Source organism: Psammomys obesus, unplaced genomic scaffold (genome assembly GCF_907164565.1).
Source record: "Psammomys obesus unplaced genomic scaffold, mPsaObe1.curated_primary_1811, whole genome shotgun sequence".
Taxonomy (NCBI): domain Eukaryota; kingdom Metazoa; phylum Chordata; class Mammalia; order Rodentia; family Muridae; genus Psammomys; species Psammomys obesus.
This window is the reverse complement of record NW_026590482.1, coordinates 37,520-56,362: the sequence shown is the minus strand read 5'-3', so window position 1 is coordinate 56,362 and position 18,843 is coordinate 37,520. Positions and strand designations below refer to the sequence as shown.

General features: G+C 39.9%; 1 pseudogene; it reads right to left on the bottom strand.

Annotated features, from left to right (window-relative positions):
- Nucleotides 1–12,814: 12,814 nt before the first annotated feature.
- LOC129676956 (UDP-glucuronosyltransferase 2A3-like) lies at nt 12,815–18,015 on the bottom strand (annotated as a pseudogene).
- Nucleotides 18,016–18,843: the final 828 nt, after the last annotated feature.

Genomic DNA, 18,843 nt, shown 5'->3' with positions numbered 1-18,843 from the left:
GGTCCCACCATTTGCCTGCAAATTTCATGATTTCCTTGTTTTTAATTGCTGAGTAGTATTTCATTGTGCAAATGTACCACAGTTTCTGTATCCATTCCTCCATTGAGGGACATCTGGGTTGTTTCCAACTTTTGGTTATTACAAATAAAGCTGCTATGAACATCGTTGAGCAAATGTCCTTTTTGTATACTTGACCAAATTTTGGATATATGCCTAGGAGTTGTATAGCTGGATCTTGAGGAAGCACTATTGTTAGTTGTCTGAGATAGCAGCAGATTGATTTCGTAAGTGGTCTTTCAAGTTTACATTCCCACCAGCGATGGAGGAGGGTTCCCCTTTCTCCACAACCTCTCCAGCATGTGATGTCACTTGAATTTTTGATCTTAGCCATTGGTGGGTGTCAGATGAATTCTCAGGGTCATTTTGATTTGCATCTCCCTGATGGCTAAGGACTCTGAGCATCTCTTTAAGTGTTTTTCTGCCATTCTACAATCCTCTAGAGAGAGTTCTCTGTTCAGCTCTGTACCCCATTTTTTTTTTACTTGGATTACTTGATTTGTTGCTTTGTAACTTCTTGAGTTCCTTATATATACTGGATATTAAGCCTCTGTCAGATATAGGGTTGGTGAAGATACTTTCATATACTGCCAACTATAGACCTTCTCACTGCCTTGAGGACAGTCTGTAGGCTGTTGTTTTGTTTTGATAACAGTGTCTTTTGCCTTACAGAAGCTTTTCAGTTTCATGAGGTTTTAACATACTGCCAACTATAGACCTTCTCACTGCCTTGAGGACAGTCTGTAGGCTGTCGTTTTGTTTTGATAACAGTGTTTTTGCCTTACAGAAGCTTTTCAGTTTCATGAGATCCCATTTATTGATTGTTGCTCTTAGGGCCTGTTCTGTTAAGGAAGTTGTCTCGTATGCAAATGAGTTCTAGTGTCTTCCCCACTTTTTCTTCTAATTGATTTAATGTGTTTGGTTTTATGTTGAGGTCTTTGATCCACTTGGACTTTACTTTTGTGAAAGGTGATAAATATGGATCTATTTTCACTTTTCTGCATACAGTCATCCAGTTGGACCAGCACTATTTGTTGATGATGCTGTCTTTTTTCCATTGAATGGTTTTGGCTTCTTTGTCAAAAATCAAGTATCTGTATGTGTGTGGGTTTATTTCTGGGTCTTCTATTCGGTTCCATTGATCCACCATTCTGTTTCTATGCCAATACAATGCAGTTTTTATTACTATTGCTCTGTAGTACAGCCTGAGGTCGGGGATGGAGATACCTCCAGATGATCTGTTGTTGTAGAGGATCATTTTGGAATTTCTGGGTTTTTTGTTTCTCCATATGAAGTTGAGAGTTTTTCTTTCAAGGTCTGTAAAGAATTGAGTTGGTATTTTGATGGGAATTGCATTGAATCTGTAGATTGCTTTTGGCAGGATGGCCATTTCACTTTGTTTTTCCTACCAATCCTGAGCACAGGAGATCTTTCCATCTTCTAATATCTTTTATAATTTCTTTCTTCAGAGACTTGAAGTTTTTCTCAAACAGATCTTTCACTTGCTAGGTTAGAGTCACACCAAGGAACTCTGTGTTATTAGTGGCTATTGTGAAGAGTGTTGTTCCCCTAATTTCTTTCTCGGTCCTTTTGTCTTTGGTATACAGGAAGGCTTCTGATTTTTTTGAGTTGATTTTGTATCCAGCCACTTTGCTTAAGGTATTTCTCAGCTGAAGGAGTTCTCTGGTTGAATTTTTGGGGTTGCTCATGTATACTATCATATCATCTATGAATAGTGATACTTTTGACTTCTTCCTTTCTGATCTGTATTCAATTGATCTTCTTTAGTAGTCTTATTGCTCTAGCTAGGACTTCAAGTACTATGTTGAAGAGGTAAAGAGACAGTGGGCAGCCTTCTTTTCTCCTGATTTCAGTGGGATTAATGTAAGTTTCTCTCCATTTATAGTTTGATGTTGGCTATGGGCTTGCTGTGTATTTTTTTAATATGTTTGGGATTTAATGTGCTGGGATGAGTATGTGGGGTGCAGGCTCCCTTTTTCTGTGGGCAAGGGGCAGGGCATACAGAAAAAAAAGGAAGAATGGTGGAGCTGAAAGTAGAGGAGGGAGGAGGCTATGGTAAGCAAGTAAAGTGAATAAATAAATAAATTTTTAAAAGAATGAGGATTTCACCTGAAATTAGAAATTACACTTTTTTTATAAAAGTGTTCATTGTGGGTTCTTCTCTATTTTTAAGATCCTCGGAGGAAATTAATACATGGTACTATAAAACTAACCACGTGGGGATTTTTCCACTGCAAATTTTTACCCACAGTCTTCCTTTCATTTTATCATGTGGCAATCTTGTTTTCATTTTTCAAGTCTTGAGTAACATACTCCTTTTCTCAAATAGCATTCTGTTACTTCTCCAGTACACCCAAGAGCTCCTTGATATAAAAATACAAGCCAGTTTTATTGCAAATTTGGTGATATAATAAATTGTTTTGTATGAGAACAGCTTCTTCTTTTTAACCCTTATCTCTCTGTAATATTATAATCAACAATTATGTAAACATTCTTTTCTTTTAGGTCATCCAAAAACCAAAGCTTTTATAACTGTTGGTGGAATGTTGCTTTTATAACTGTTGGTGCCAATGTTCCACAATGGCATCTATGAAACAATCTACCATGGCATTCCTATTGTTTCTGTGCCCTTGTTTGAGGATCAACCTGATAATATTAATCACATGGTAGTAGCCAAGGGAGCAGCTGTTAGAGATTTTAACATACTGCCAACTATAGACCTTCTCACTGCCTTGAGGACTGTCATTAATGACCCTTTGTGAGACCGTTACTTTTGTTTGAAAAACAATTTTTAATATAAGGTGGGTTCATTTTTTTTTCTTTTGAGATTGGGTGTCCATATATCAGCACAAGACTGGCTTCAAACCTATAAACCTATGTCTTCTTAAGCCTCCTGAATGCTGAGATTAAAAATATATGTCATCATGATTGCTGTGTATAACTATTTCTTTAAAAAGTTGATAGAAATAGTCTCATCATAATCAGTTTTATTTTTTATCCTATTTGAAAGAGAATAATTTTGAAAAACTTTAAATAATTTGGCACATCTGAAATTTGTGTTATTTTCAACAGTTAAGTTACACTAATTTTATATTTCAATAAATAATAAATAACTAGTTTAAATTTTTCTATAAGCATAAATGATGTTTCAATTATTCAGCTACTGGTAACAAGGATACTGTTTCTAAAAATGACAGAATATATTAATAAAGTAATCATGAATGTTAATATTAATAAAAATGTTTAAGTATTCACCCATCTTATCTGAAACTGTAAAACTTTTGGTAAAATTTTATTTTATATATATTATTATTTTTTAAAACAGGATCACGACTGGGAGGGGCCAAGATGGCAGCACCGGGAGAACACCGTGTCTGAGAAGCGGGACAACACACTCCGTGCAGCGACCAGGAGACTGAACTCTGGGCCCTAAAACAACAGTGATCGATGGTGTTTCCCAGGTGAGGGGAGGCTCCCACGGCGTGGGAAGCGGTCGGGTCCACTCTCGGCTGCCCAGCCAGAACCCAGAAGAGAACCCGGCAACGCAGGCTTTGGGTCTCTGGGCTGGTGCCACAAGCCTGCTTGTCCCGATCAATTTCCCAGGCTGATTGGTGGGCACAAGGGGGCCTAAGGCTGGGAGTCCCAGTCGCAAAAAAACCCCACGGGGAAGGAAAGTTGCCAGACTGCTCATGGGTCACCCAGTCTTTCCCTGGAAGGTCTCTCCAACCACGGGTACCTGCCGCCATCACAATTGAGCTCCCGCCGTGCACGGATTGCAGCTGCGCGCCCAGCTCAAAATCCCTACTCCTTCTTCGGAGGAGGCAGGAGGTGTCCAGCAGAATCTGCCACAGACCACATTGTCTGTACCCCAACCCGAGATCAGGGCTGAAAAAACCCAATCCTTTCAGGCACTCCCCCAAACGCCGCCATCACCCTGCCTCAGCAGAGCAGAAGGATAAAGAGGTGCACAGCAGCTTCACAGTGCCGGAACTCCAGTGCTGCCAGCCGCTCCTAGCAAACAAACTACAGCTCGGGATCTGGGACTGTGGTCATTCTACACATACTGAGATTCTCCTGGGTCCAGCGCAATAAGGTCTAGCAGCAAGTTCTATCACCGGCGCCCCCCACCCGCGGCAGAGAAACGCCACCGGCTCAGGGCTCAGGATCCAACTGAGAAGCCCCAACCCCTGCTGGCACTCCCATGAGAGCACTTCCATAAGCTTGCCCTAGCAGAGGAGAAGGTCAGAGGGGAAGGACAGAGAGGCAGCCTGCCAAGGACACAGCACCCTCTCTCCAGGGGCCCCTAGCAGAGAAACCCAAGCTCTGGATCTGAGGACACTCAACCCTACCCGGTACTCTCTTAGGATCAGCAAACATAGATTCTACCGCTAGGCTGCTTCTGGCAGAGAGATCTGGGCCCGGGATCTGGGATTGAGTACACTCACCCTAACTCTTTCCCGCGCCACCCAGGGACCAGTCAACATAACCCCTCCTGGCAGAGGGAAAGGACAAAGAGGCAGCACACAGGAAAGGTGGACACCGAGTCCTACGGCCACAGTGTCACAGAGCTGACTGCTAGCCTACCTGTGCACTTCCGCAGCAGGACCAAAACAGAGAGTAGTGAGCAAGGGAAACCCCTGTGCATTCCAACTGGTCCTGCAAGAGAGTGAGTGAGCCTTCTAGGGAGAGATTACCCCAGACCCAGGGCCTCTCCACAGAAGCAACCAGACGAGATCCCTGCCACCCACACTCCTAGTGTGGGCATCAGAGGGATTCTTGGTATAGCGACCCCAACATTGAAGCCTCTGCCTTGCAGGTCCACCAGAGTAATCCAGGCAAACAATCCCTGGATTGGATTGTCAGAACTGCATAATAGTGGCTTGCAGGCCACTGCAATAGTCAGAGAATCCGCGCATGCACACTGTGCCCGCTAAAAGCGCATGCGAATAGCGCCAGCGTCACATTCTTTACTTAGGCAAAACTGAAAACACAGTGCACACTCCCAAAGCAGTGAACCTCTCTCATCTTCCTGAAAAAACAGTCCAGAAAACAGAATGAAAGGATCATAGCCCAAACTACAATCTCGAGGAACAACCAGTGAGGATTATAAATAACCAGATGGTTAGAGGCAGACGTAAGAACACTCCCAACAAAAATCAGGACATAATGACCTCACCAGCAACCCCACAAAACAATGGACACTTCAATTCACTAGATATACAAGAAAATGACTTCAAAACTATGTTTCTCCAGGTATTAGAGGCCCATAAAGATGAAATGAACAAAGCCCTCAGAGAAATAACCAAAGAAATCGAGACTAACCAAGAGGAAACAAATCGTGCTCTCAGAGAAATGACCACGAAAATTGAGGCAAACAGAGAAGAAATGCACAAAGCTCTCCAAGAAATGTCCACACAAATGGAGGCAAATAAAGAAGAAATAAACAAAGCTCTCATTGAAATACAGGCAATTATACCCAAAGAAGTAGAGGCACAGTTAGTGATACATAGAGAGGAAAGGGACAAAAAAATAGAAGCTATCATCGAAAAGCAGGAGTCCACATTCAAACAGATGAAGGAAATGGTGCAAGACATGAAAACAGAATTAGAATCAATAAAGAAAACACAAATAGAGAAAAACCAGGAGCTGGAGAACATAGAGAAAAGATCAGGCACTACAAAGGTAAGCATCACCAACAGAATACAAGAGATGGAAGAAAGAATCTCAGGAGCCGAAGATACACTTGCGGAAATTGACACGTCTCTCAAAGAAAAAATAAAATCAGAAAAGTTCCAAACACAAAACATCCAAGAAATCAAGGACACTATGAAAAGACAAAACCTAAGAATAATAGGAGTAGAAGAAAAACAAGACATCAGGCTCAAAGGTCAGGAAAATATTTTCAAAAAAATTATAGAAGAAAACTTTCCCAACTTAAAGAAGGAGATGGCCATAACCATACAAGAGGCTTACAGAACACCAAGTAGACTAGACCAGAAAAGAAATTCTTCATGTCACATCATAGTCAAAACACTGAACCTACAAAACAAAGAAAAAATTCTAAAAGCAGCAAGGGAAAAAGGCCAAGTAACATATGAAGGTAGACCTATCAGAATCACACCAGATTTCTCAACAGAAACTATGAAAGCCAGGAGGGTCTGGACAGAAATCATACAGTCCTTAAGGGACCACAGATTCCAACCCAGACTACTATACCCAGCAAAATTTTCAATCAACATAGACGGAGAATTCAAGATATTCCTGGACAAAACCAAATTTAAACAACATCTACATAGTAACCCAGTTCTACAGAAGTTACTAGAAGGGAAACTCCAAACCAAAGAAAACAACTACATCGAAGGAAACAGAGGAAATATATAACTACACACACACACACAAAAAAAAAGAAGACAAGCAATGAAACTCAGTGACACCACCAACACCACATCTAAAGTAAGTAACAATTGTTGGTCACTAGTTTCTATCAACATCAACGGACTCAGCTCCCCAATTAAAAGACACAGACTAACAGAATGGTTGCGAAAACAGGATCCATCATTCTGTTGCATCCAAGAAACACACCTATGCAACAAAGATAAACACTACCTCAGAGTAAAGGGCTGGAAAAATGTCTTTCAAGCAAATGGTTCCAGAAAACAAGTGGGAGTAGCCATCCTAATATCTAATAAAATAGACTTTCAACCCAAGTTAATCGAAAAAGATAAGGACGGCCACTATATTCTCATCAAAGGAAAATCCACCAAGAGAACATAACAATTTTGAATATCTATGCCCCAAGTACAAGAGCACCTACATTCGTAAATGAAACAATATTAAAGCTTAAATCACACATTGATCCTAAAACACTAATAGTGGGAGACTTCAACACTCCACTCTCACCAAGGGACAGATCAACTAGACAGAAAACAAATAGGGAAATAAAAACACTTACAGAGACCCTAAATCAAGTGGACCTAATAGACGTCTACAGATCTTTTCATCCAAACTCAAAAGAGTATACCTTCTTTTCAGCACCGCATGGAACCTTCTCCAAAATAGACCATATAGTTGGTCATAAAGAAAGCCTCAACAGATACAAAAAGATTTAAATAATCCCTTGTATTCTATCTGACCACCATGGACTTAAGCTGGACCTCAACAACAACAGAAAAAACAAACAGCCTACATGCACATGGAAACTCAACAACTTGTTACTCAACGACAGCTGGGTTAAGGAAGAAATAAAGAAAGAAATTAAAGACTTCCTAGTATTCAATGAAAATGAAGGCACAACATACCCAAATTTATGGGACATATTGAAAGCAGTGCTCAGGGAAAATTTATATCACTAAGTGCCTGCAAGCAGAAATTGGTAACATAACATACAAACAACTTAATGGCCCAACTGAAAACCCTTGAAAAAAAAAAAAAAAAAGAAGCAGATATACCCAAGAGGAGCAGAAGGCTGGAAATAATCAAACTCAGGGCTGAAATCAATCAATTAAAAACAAAACTATTCAAAGAATCAATGAAACAAAAAGCTGGTTCTTTGAGAAAATCAACAAGATAGACAAACCCTTAGCCAAACTAACTAAAAAGCAGAGAGAATCTATCCAAATCAACAAAATCAGAGATGAAAAGGGTGACATAACTACAGACACTGAGGAAATTCAAACAATCGTTAGGTCATACTACAAAAGCCTATATGCCACAAAATTTGAAAATCTAAATGAAATGGAAAATTTTCTTGATAGATTCCATCTTCCAACATTAATTCAAGATCAGGTAGAAAGACTGAACAGCCCTATATCCCCCAAGGAAATTGAAGCAGTCATTCACAGTCTCCCCTCCAAAAAAAGCCCTGGGCCAGATGGTTTCAGCGCGGAATTCTACCAGACCTTCAAAGAAGTGCTCACACCAATTCTCCTCAAACTATTCCACAAAATAGAAACAGAAGGTACATTACCAAACTCATTCTCTGAAGCAACAGTCACCCTGATACCTAAACCACACAAAGACCCAACAAAAAAAGAGAACTTCAGACCTATCTCTCTTATGAACATTGACGCAAAAATACTCAATAAAATACTTGCAAACCGAATCCAAGAACACATCAAAGATATCATCCACCACGACCAAGTAGGCTTCATCCCAGGGATGCAAGGGTAGTTCAACATATGGAAATCCATCAATGTAATCCACCACATAAACAAACCGAAGGAGAAAAACCACATGATAATCTCCCTAGATGCTGAAAAAGCATTTGACAAAATCCAACACCCATTCATGTTTAATGTCTTGGAGAGATAAGGAATACAAGGCACATATCTAAAGATAGTAAAGGCAATATAAAGCAAGCCTATAGCCAACATCAAACTCAATGGAGAGAAACGTAAATCAATCCCACTGAAATCAGGGACAAGACAAGGCTGCCCACTCTCTCCCTACCTCTTCAACATAGTACTTGAAGTCCTAGCCAGAGCAATAAGACAACTAAAGGAGGTCAAGGGGATACAAATCGGAAAGGAAGAGGTCAAAGTGTCACTATTCGCAGATGATATGATAGTATATATGAGCGACCCCAAGAATTCAACCAGAGAACTCCTCCAGCTGATAAACACCTTCAGCAAAGTGGCAGGATACAAAATCAACTCAAAAAAATCAGAAGCCCTCCTGTATACCAAAGACAAAATGGCCGAGAAAGAAATTAGGGAAACAACACCCTTCACAATAGCCACTAACCACATAAAGTACCTTGGGGTGACACTAACCAAGCAAGTGAAAGACCTTTTTGAGAAAAACTTCAAGTCTCTGAAGAAAGAAATTGAAGAAGATCTCAGAAGATGGAAAGATCTCCTGTGCTCATGGATTGGTAGGATTAACATTGTGAAAATGGCCATCCTGCCAAAAGCAATCTACAGATTCAATGCAATTCATATCAAAATACCAACTCAATTCTTTACTGACCTTGAAAAAAAGATTCTCAGGTTCATATGGAGAAACAAAAAACCCAGAATCTCCAAAACAATCCTGTACAACAACAGATCATGTGGAGGTATCTCCATCCCCGATCTCAAGTTGTACTACAGAGCAATAGTAATAAAAACTGCATGGTATTGGCATAAAAACAGAAAAGAGGATCAATGGAACCGCATAGAAGACCCAGAAATAAACCCACACACCTATGAATACTCGATTTTTGACAAAGAAGCCAAAACCATTCAATAGAAAAAAGACAGCATGTTCAACAAATGGTGCTGGTCCAACTGGATGTCCACATGCAGAAAAATGAAAATAGATCTATATTTATCACCCTGCACAAAACTAAAGTCCAAGTGGATCAAAGACCTCAACCTAAAACCAGATACTCTAAATCTGTTAGAAGAAAAAGTGGGGAACAGCCTAGAACTCATTGGCACAGGAGACAACTTCCTGAACAGAACACCAACAGCATAGGCTCTAAGATCAACAATCAATAAAAGTAATCCAATTAAAAAATGGGGAACAGAGCTAAACAGAGAGTTTTCGACAGAGGAATACCTAATGGCAGAAAAACACTTAAAGAAATGCTCCTCCTCATTGGCCATCAGGGAAATGCAAATCAAAACGACCCTGAGATATCACCTTACACCCATCAGAATGGCCAAGATGAAAAACTCAAGTGACAACACATGAAGAAGAGGTTGTGGAGAAAGGGGAACCCTCCTCCACTGCTGGTGGGAACGTAAACTGGTACAACCACTCTGGAAATCTATCTTGTGCTTCCTAAGACAATTAGGAATAGTGCTTCCTCAAGACCTAGCTATACCACTGCTAGGTATATACCCAAAGTTTGCTCAAGTACACAAAATGGATATTTGCTCAGCCATGTTTATAGCAGCTTTATTTGTAATAGCCAGAACCTGGAAACAACCCACATGTCCATCAACGGAGGAATGGGTACAGAAATTGTGGTATTTTTACACAATGGAATTCTACTTAGCAACCAAAAAGGAGGAAATCATGAAATTTGCAGGCAAATGATGGGATCTAGAAAAGATCATCCTGAGTGAAATATCCCAGAAAGAGAAAGACAAACACGGTATATACTAACTTATATAGACCTATAAGATATGATAAACATAATGAAATCTACACACCTAAAAAAGATAATCAAGAGAGCGGACATGGGGTAAGATTATCAATCCTCGTGTTGAAAGACAGATGGGATGCGCATTGAACATTGACAGGAGCCTAATGAGCGCATTTGAAAGACTCTAAGTAGCAGTGTTTTCAAAGCAAAGACTCATGACCAAACCTTTGGCAGTGTACAGGGAATCATAAGAAAGAAGGGGAGTTAGTCTGATGAGGAAAGGATAGGAGCTCCACAAGGACCAAATATATCTGGGCACAGGGTCTTTTCTGAGACTGACATGCAACCAAGGACCATGTATGAATGTAACCTAGAACCCTGCTCAGATGTAGCCTGTGGTAGCTCAGTAACCAATTGGTTTCCCATAGTGAGGGGAACAGGGACTATTTCTAACAGGAACTCAATGACTGGCTCTTTGGCCTCCCCACCCCCCAAGGAAGGAGCAGTCCTGTTAGGCCACAGAGGAGAGCTTTGCAGCCAGTCCTGAAGATACCTGATAAAACAGGATCAGATGAATGGGGAGGAGGTCCCCCCTATCAGTGGACTTGGCAAGGGGCACGGTGGAGATGAGGGAGGGAGGGAGGAACTGGGAGGGAATGAGCGATCGGGACACGGCTGGGGTACAGAGTTAATAAAATGTAACTGATAAGAAAAAAATAAAATTAAAAAAAAATAAAACAGGATCACATGTTGTGGCTCTGAGCTGGCTTCAAATTCAGAGAGATCCTTCCGTCTCTGTCCCCGAAGTGCTCAGATAAAAGTCATGTTCTAGCAACACTGTAAAAAAAAGTTATGGTGACTGGCTTTGGAAAAAAAGTGTTCTGTATTCAATTTAATGACATGCCATTATGGTTTTGAAACACAATGAGAGTAGTTTAGGTTGTTTGATCATTGTAAACTAAATATCATGTCTACTGAAGTCAGATCCAACATCTAAGGCTTCTAAGCCAATGTTGTCAAGAAAAGAACAGAAGTTTGTTGACATTTATGTTAGACCTGGATGGTGAGATATAAACTAGAATATTGCACACATAGTCTCCAAGGAATGAGAGGCAAAATTAAATTCATACTATACCCAGGGAACTATACCCTGTTGGCATCTTCAAGGTTTACCAGAAGAGAGTTTTACCTAATCAGAATGTCCAAAAGCAAAATATGAAGAGAAAATGTTGCTGGTTCTTATGTACACAGTCTCCTAGTCCAGGAACAGAACTGATTGATACTGGTTCAAGAGTGGTACACATGTTATGAGGATAACCAAGCACTCTTTGATTGCATAGAAGGTCTACTCCATGAAATGGATACAATGACAGGCACTGATAACTGCCAAGACCCTGAAACTAGATAGGTCATGGGCCCAGTAGAAAACATACTTCTACTATTTTACTAAAGGGACATAGCAATAAAGTGACTCCTAATCACCGAGAGTAATACTGTTGGGTCAATGCCTCACTCAACTTATATCAAAAAACTTATTCTCTCAGCAGATGGGAAGTAAAGCAGATACTCAAAACTGGACATTGTGTAGAGTGAGAGAAACTTTGTTGCACTCAGTGCAAAACTGGATGTCTTTATCAAGCGCCTCTATAATGTGCAAGGATCAATATGGAAAAGGAGGAAGAAAGATTGTAGGAGCCAGAGGATGGCCGACTCCAAAGAGACAGAGTTAGGCAGACACAACAGGAGACTGATATGAACTCCCAGAGAGTGTGATAGTATTTGTGAGACCTGTACAAGTTCAGACCAGACAATTCCTGACACCAATGGAAATTGGGAACAAAATCCTACCCTAACAGAAAAACTGTTTGTGACTGACACCTTCAGCGAAAGTGAAAACCAGTTTCTCCAACAGAGTTCACTGGGCATATCAACTACACCCCATGCCAAGGTGTACTTAACCAAGAGAAAACGAAGTCCACATTCTGTTTTCTGTTTTGGTGTCCTTTTTGTTTTGCCTCACTGATCTTTCTTTGCTTCTTCCTTTATATCTTTTGATTTTAGTTGTTTGTCGTTTTTCCTTTTTTGTAGTTCTGAGAGATAAAGAAAATGAATTTGGATGGGCAGTGAGATTGGGAGGACCTAGGAGGAATAATGGAAAGTAGAAAACATGGTCAAAATATGCTGCATAAAAAAATTCTTTTAAATAAAAAAAGAATTTATGCTCTAATACTGGAGAAATAGAAAGGTTCATTTTTATTAGAAAAGCAGCTTTTCATAACACACCAAATTTCTGTGGTCGTGCTTTGATACTATGATAGGCCTGTGACATTGACTCTTATGAGTGCCTACTCTACACCAATTACATCTATATTGTGTGCCTTCCCAGGGTTTAACATACTGTTATTCATCACTTTATTTCTATACAATATATTTATAATTAGCATTTCCTATGTCTGAGAACAGTAAGAGGAGAATAAGACTGCTTGCAAGATAGAAGAATGAGACACTGAGTAGTTAATCATCATGTTAAATGTTTATATTTATTTCTAGTCTGAAAGAGAAGAACAGGCTATTTGAAAATAGGATTAATGCAACTGACTGTGAACTTCTTTTGGTTAAAATTAATGTAATGGTCACTCAGGATTTTCTCAAACCTTGAATAACCTAGTTTTCTTTTTTTCTGTTCACCTTTTTCTTCTTTTCTGTCACACATTTTTGATAAGTAAACAAACAACATTTAGTGATGATGAATGTCAGAGTTACAACACAGGCCAGCAAAAAATCTAATCACATCCAGAGAGTGGTACTGGACCCAGCTGAGGTCATGCGCTGCCACAGGAATGTGCTTGGCTACTTTGTGGCGCATAACAAACTCAATCCAGAAGACAGCTCTGTCCAAAGGCTTCACTGGCTGGTTGTGGTGGCTTCTTGATAATCTCATGGCATTTTCTTTATAACTGAAAGATAAACACAGAAAACCTATTTTATTGATTGTTCGTGGAACACCTATGTATTATGCAAGCCATCAGTCATATAGAAGGTGAAAAAAATGCTTAATCCTTTCTTAGACTTTGTTGGTTTTAGAGGTTTTCATGAATTTAAAGAAAAAGATGTGGAAGTAATCTCTTCTTAAGACAATGCGCTCAAATGCAAACGTAATAGAAAATGTAGGACTGAGTATAAGATCTATAGTCTCATCTTATTGAAAGAATTGTGGTATCAAGGAATTATAGTGCCCATGATTATTTCAAGATAAAGATAGGGGACCTCTCATGTATGTATGACTACTGGCATCTAGGTAGTCCATGTTGTTGATACAGAGAACAGGCAGTCAGCATAAGTCAGTCATTTTAGAGTTCTGAGATCCTTCACACCTTTATGAATTAGGGCCCCAGAGGTCCTTACTCTCAGAGAGAAGCACTAAGAGAACATGGAATGTTAATCACACAGGGATGTGTGTGATTGACTTGCATTCTGTCTAGAAAGCTAAAAGCAAAGGTTGCTAACAACCTGTTGGCCAGTTTGCTCTCTCTGTGGCAGACCTCACCTTCATTCCCCAGAATGTTTTTTTCCAGACTCTTCTCTCCCTAGACTTCTGCCCAACATTAGGGGAGATGTGGCATGTACATTTTGGCCTGCTGAAATCGATTCTATTGGTCAGAGACTGCACTAGATTCTAGGCCTTTCAGTTTTAAAGCCTCACCCTCATGGTCACACGTACTTTGTAAATCTGTGTGGTTGCGCTGTAAGGCTTGTTGTACCTGACTTGATCAATTGTTGCCTGTCAACTTTTCTCCAAATAGTGCTGTGTTTTAAATATGCTGACAATGAAATCCCTGGCATTACACTCCCTGAAGTCTGATCCAGGTAGATGAAGTCAATAAGCACCAGGTTTTCAATTTTATTTCTTCTCAGGGTTTGCATCCCTATCTGACATTTTCAGAGACCCCTTCATGCATCCACATTTATACTCTTGTGATTAAAAAAAAAAAAAAAAAACATTTCAGCAATGTGTGACTGAATACAAAAAAAACAAACACACAAAAACCTACTGCTTTCATTTAAGGATGGCATAAGCAAGTACAAGGGCTTTGACACTGTGCAGAAAATAAACAGTACCCTAAAATCAAATGCTTCAGTCCATTTGCCATGAAAATATGCAAGAGTTAAGTTTTTTTTCTTTTTTTTTCCTTTTTATTATTTTTTTTACACTTTATTCACTTTGTATCCCCTCATAAGCCCCTCCCTCCTTCCCTCCCGATCCCACCCTTCCTCCTCCTTCTTCTCGCTTGCCCCTCCCCAAGTCCACTGATAGGGGAGGTCCTCCTCTCCTTCCATCTGATCTTAGTCCATCAGATCACATCCGCAGTGGCTGCATTATCATCTTCTGTGGCCTGGTAAGACTGCTCTCCCCTCAGGGGGAGGTGATCAAAGAGCAGGCCTATTGTCGGAGGTAAGTTTTAAGCATTTCTGAAACAGCCCATTGCAGGGATCTATATATTTAAATGGCAAAATATGTTGTCTCTTTTACTTTCCAAAAATGGAGTCAGAATGATGATTCTGTCTCATATTGATTCTGCTGGGTTAATCTCAGTTGTGGTAATAAGGGAAGGCATGTGGTTTATGAATAGATGCTTCCATGCTGCTGGATTGGATTGGAAAACAGGCAATGTGCTCATCAGGCCCATGGAATGCAGTAGACCTCTATGAGCAGCAGGGAGCATGGGTATGAATTCTTCTTGGCTCATTGTGGAAGCCAATTGATTGCTCAGTTTCCAAGTGGGTTCCTAGTAAGGGGAGCAGGGGCTGTCTCTGACATGAACTCAGTGGCTAGCTCTTTGATCACCACTCCCTAGGGGGTGTAGCCTTGCCAGGCCACAGAGGAAGACAATGCAACCAGTCATGATGAGACCTGATAGGCTAGGGTCAGATAGAAGGGGAGGAGGTCCTTCAATATCAGGAGACTAGGGAAAGGGCATTGGAGAAGAAGAGGGAGATCCATTGGGTGAGACTGGGAGGAGACCAGGGAGGGGTCTGCAACAGGGATACAAAGTAAATAAATTGTAATAAACTAAATATATAAATAAAATTAAATTTAAAAAGAAAAACAAAACAGAACAAACAATGCAAAGAAAAACAAAACAAAAACCTTATACTATTTCCCTGAACTACGCATAGAGTCAAAGACAGTTCCTCAGAGTCATCCAGCTTAATTTTAAGCTGATAAAACATCAAAATTGCAAATTCATTTTGTTCAACAAAATTCCCTGCTCACACTTGGAGATTAAATTTCAAATTTACTTATATTGGTAGAAAATGTTGTGACTCTAAATTTTACAAGTTCCTGATTTTATAAGCAAGGCAGAAAAAGAAAGGGCCATGTGTACTAATTTATTTCACATTTTAGTCACTAAATGTTCAAGCACAAAACTCTTAAAATGCTCTGAATGTCTTTCTAAGTGAGGATTGATCATCTTACCCTGGGTCCTCCTTCTTCTTTAGCTTCTTTAGATGTACAGATTTTAGTATGTTTATCCTATCTTTAGGTCTAGTATCTACTTATAAGTGAGTATATATCATGTGTGTCTTTCTGCTTCTGGGATACCTTACTTGGAAGGGTCTTTTCTAGATCCCACCATATGCCTACAAATTTCATGATTTCCTTATTTTCAGAGGCTCCACGAGGACCAAATATATTTGGGCACAGGGGTCTTTTCTGAGACTGATTCTCCAAACCAGGACCATATAACCTAGAACCCCGCTCAGATGCTCAGCAGCTCGTGGCAGCTCAGTATGCAAGTGGGATCTCCAGTAAGGGGAACAGGGACTATCTCTGACATGAACTCAGTGGCTCTCTCCTCGACCCCCACCCCACCCCGAGGGAGGAACAGCTTTGCTAGGCCACAGAGGAGAACGTTGCAGCCAGTCCTGCAGACTTGGTAAGCTAGGGTCAGATGGAAGGGGAGGAGGACCTCCCCTATCTGTGGACTGGGGGAGGAGCATGGGTGAAGAAGAGAGAGGGAGGGGAGGATTGAGAGGAGAGGAGAGAGAGAGCTACAGCTGGGATACAAAGTAAATAAACTGTAATTAATATAAAAAATTTAATTAAAAACATTCTGAATAATTAACATCACTACCATTTATAAGAACAGCTAGAATGCACCCTCTTTTGACTCTTTATCTTTGCATGTGTCAGTGCCCAGGAGGGCTGAGTGACACCTGTACATGGAGAGGTCAGAGGACAGTTGCTAGGTGTTAGTCCTCCTAAGAAGGGTCTGCTTTTCACTCCTGCGCACACAACCCTAACTGGGCTGCTTCTAGGGGTTCTCCTGTCTCTACCTCTCATTTTGCTCTAGAAGCCCAGGGATTACAGGCAGAATCTACCACACTGGGGATCTGAACTCAGGCCCACACACTTGCACGGCAAGGGCTTTCCCAGCTCCCTGTCAAAGTCTTCGCTGTTTTACAGAGTCAGAGAATGGAATGAAAACACTGTGCCTTGTGTTCTCAGGCAATCTTAACAGTACTTTTTGGCTTAGTGTTTAACTTTAAATTACTTTAATGGTAATATATATGTTAATATATTCCACATATAATATGAGAGGGAGGAGATAAAACATAATACCCGTATTCCATATACTGCTTGATTGCATATATTGGCATTCCTAACCCTAAGGTTGTCTCCTCAAATATATATCTGGACTAGCTTAAATATTATAACATCCTTACTCAGAAATAACTGTTACATAAGAGTAATGTTTAATAACACTATGTTTTTATTTCTTAAAAACATTTTGAGCATATTATCAGTCCCACCTTGCATTTAAAGATTGCATCTAAATGCTTATATATTTATTTCTTAAATGAAAGCTATGAGTAAATTTATATATTCACACTATATTTTGCAAATTTATTGATTATACAATCTTCAAAGCAAATGTTTTCCCCAGTTTCAGGAACTCACTTCAGCAGATAGAAAATGAAAGAAAAAAATTCTTTTTTGCCTGTCTTTTATGTTTTCCTGTTTGCACATAAGGCAGATAAAAGATATGAAACATTGGAAAATGAAATTTTTAGAATGATGGCAAGGCTAACCAATGACTGGCAGAGCTCCATAAACTGTAATACACACACAGGCTCATTAATGACGGCTCTCAAGGCACTGAGTAAATCGGAGCTTGTCATTGTGTTGATGTTCATATTCAAGGCTGCTCCCTTGGTCTTCATGTGAGCAATGTTGTCGGGCTGATCAGCGAACATGGGAATTCCCACCATAGGGATCCCATGGTAAATGGCTTCGTAGATCCTATTTGTTCCACCATGAGTGATGAAAGCTTTGGTTTTAGGATGTCCTGTTTGAGGGACAGAGTGACAAGTTGCTGTGGATTTTAATCTATCCCATTCGGAAAAAAAAAAAAAAGTGCATAGTGTGAGTCTCTGAAGAAGGCAACTTCTTCCAAAGTTTGGGAACATGGGACATTTCTTCCCTAGAATTAATCCCCTTTCACTGAGAAGGTGTCACTGTGTACCAGATGACATCTGATGAAATTCTGAAGACTGATGAAAATCTTAACTGAACCTTATGTTCTGTGAACCAAAGCAAAAACATGCAAAACTAAAAGAAAATTACTAATTTAATGAACAATTATTCCATTGTATTTGTTTCTAAAGTGGAAGTGCAGCATGAAAATTCAAATTATTAATGTCATCAGCTGATTTGGTGTTGGTTTGCCTGCCCAACTTTTCTCCCTCGAGGTCTTACCAAGAAGATCGTTCTGAGGAATCCAATTAAAAAGCCGAGTATTGGACCCTAAAGTGGTTGGTTTCTTGCCTGAGTATCTCCACAAAACCTGTTGAAGACAATGCTGTGAATTTGGAGGCCAAAAACACAATGAGGAAGTGTAATGGCTGCAGCGCTGTTACTTGGAGCAAACATAGCCTACACTTGTTAGGTAGTACTTGAGAAGGGAATATATTCGCGGCAGGTTGTAAAAATTAAGAGATACAGTAAACCTGCTCACACCTCCCTGCTCCAGAAAGCTTCCACTAATAGTTTAGTAAGCATAAAATTGCCATTTTGGTCTTCACTACTCAAGGGCGGCGAAACAGAATTTCAGTGAAGAACTTCTTTAATATATCAGAAGATTTGAGATCAAGACCACCATGAAAGTGAATGCCACACACATTTATTTCACATGATCTAGTGATCCTTATCATCATGTTCATAGTGTAATTTTTCACAAAATTTATAACTAGGTTGAGTGTTTGTGCTATTTTTTTTCCTATTTATTTGATGACTTTCTTCTCCCTCTTCACATCTCTTTCCTTACCTGAATTTTCTCTTACCTTGCTTTTTTTGTTTCTGCTTCTGTTTTGTTCTTTTCTCTTTATCTCTCTCTGGTCTCAGTTCTCCCTCCCTAGTCCCTATTTCCCCAACCCAGGACACCCCCAGACACTGGACTCATCATTTGAATGATTTGACTAAACATTTAACAATCTGTTACATAATATAACTCAAAAACTAGAAAACTGTAAGAGAAAATTGTGGAAATAAACACAAGGTTTTAAAAGCATAGTCAGCACACTGGAAGGGAAAATACAACCCAAGAAAATTAGCTTCTGTCAAGAAAACACAGGAAATAATTAACCTTACTACAGCAAAACAAAAAGCAACCAAGCACACAACCTTATGA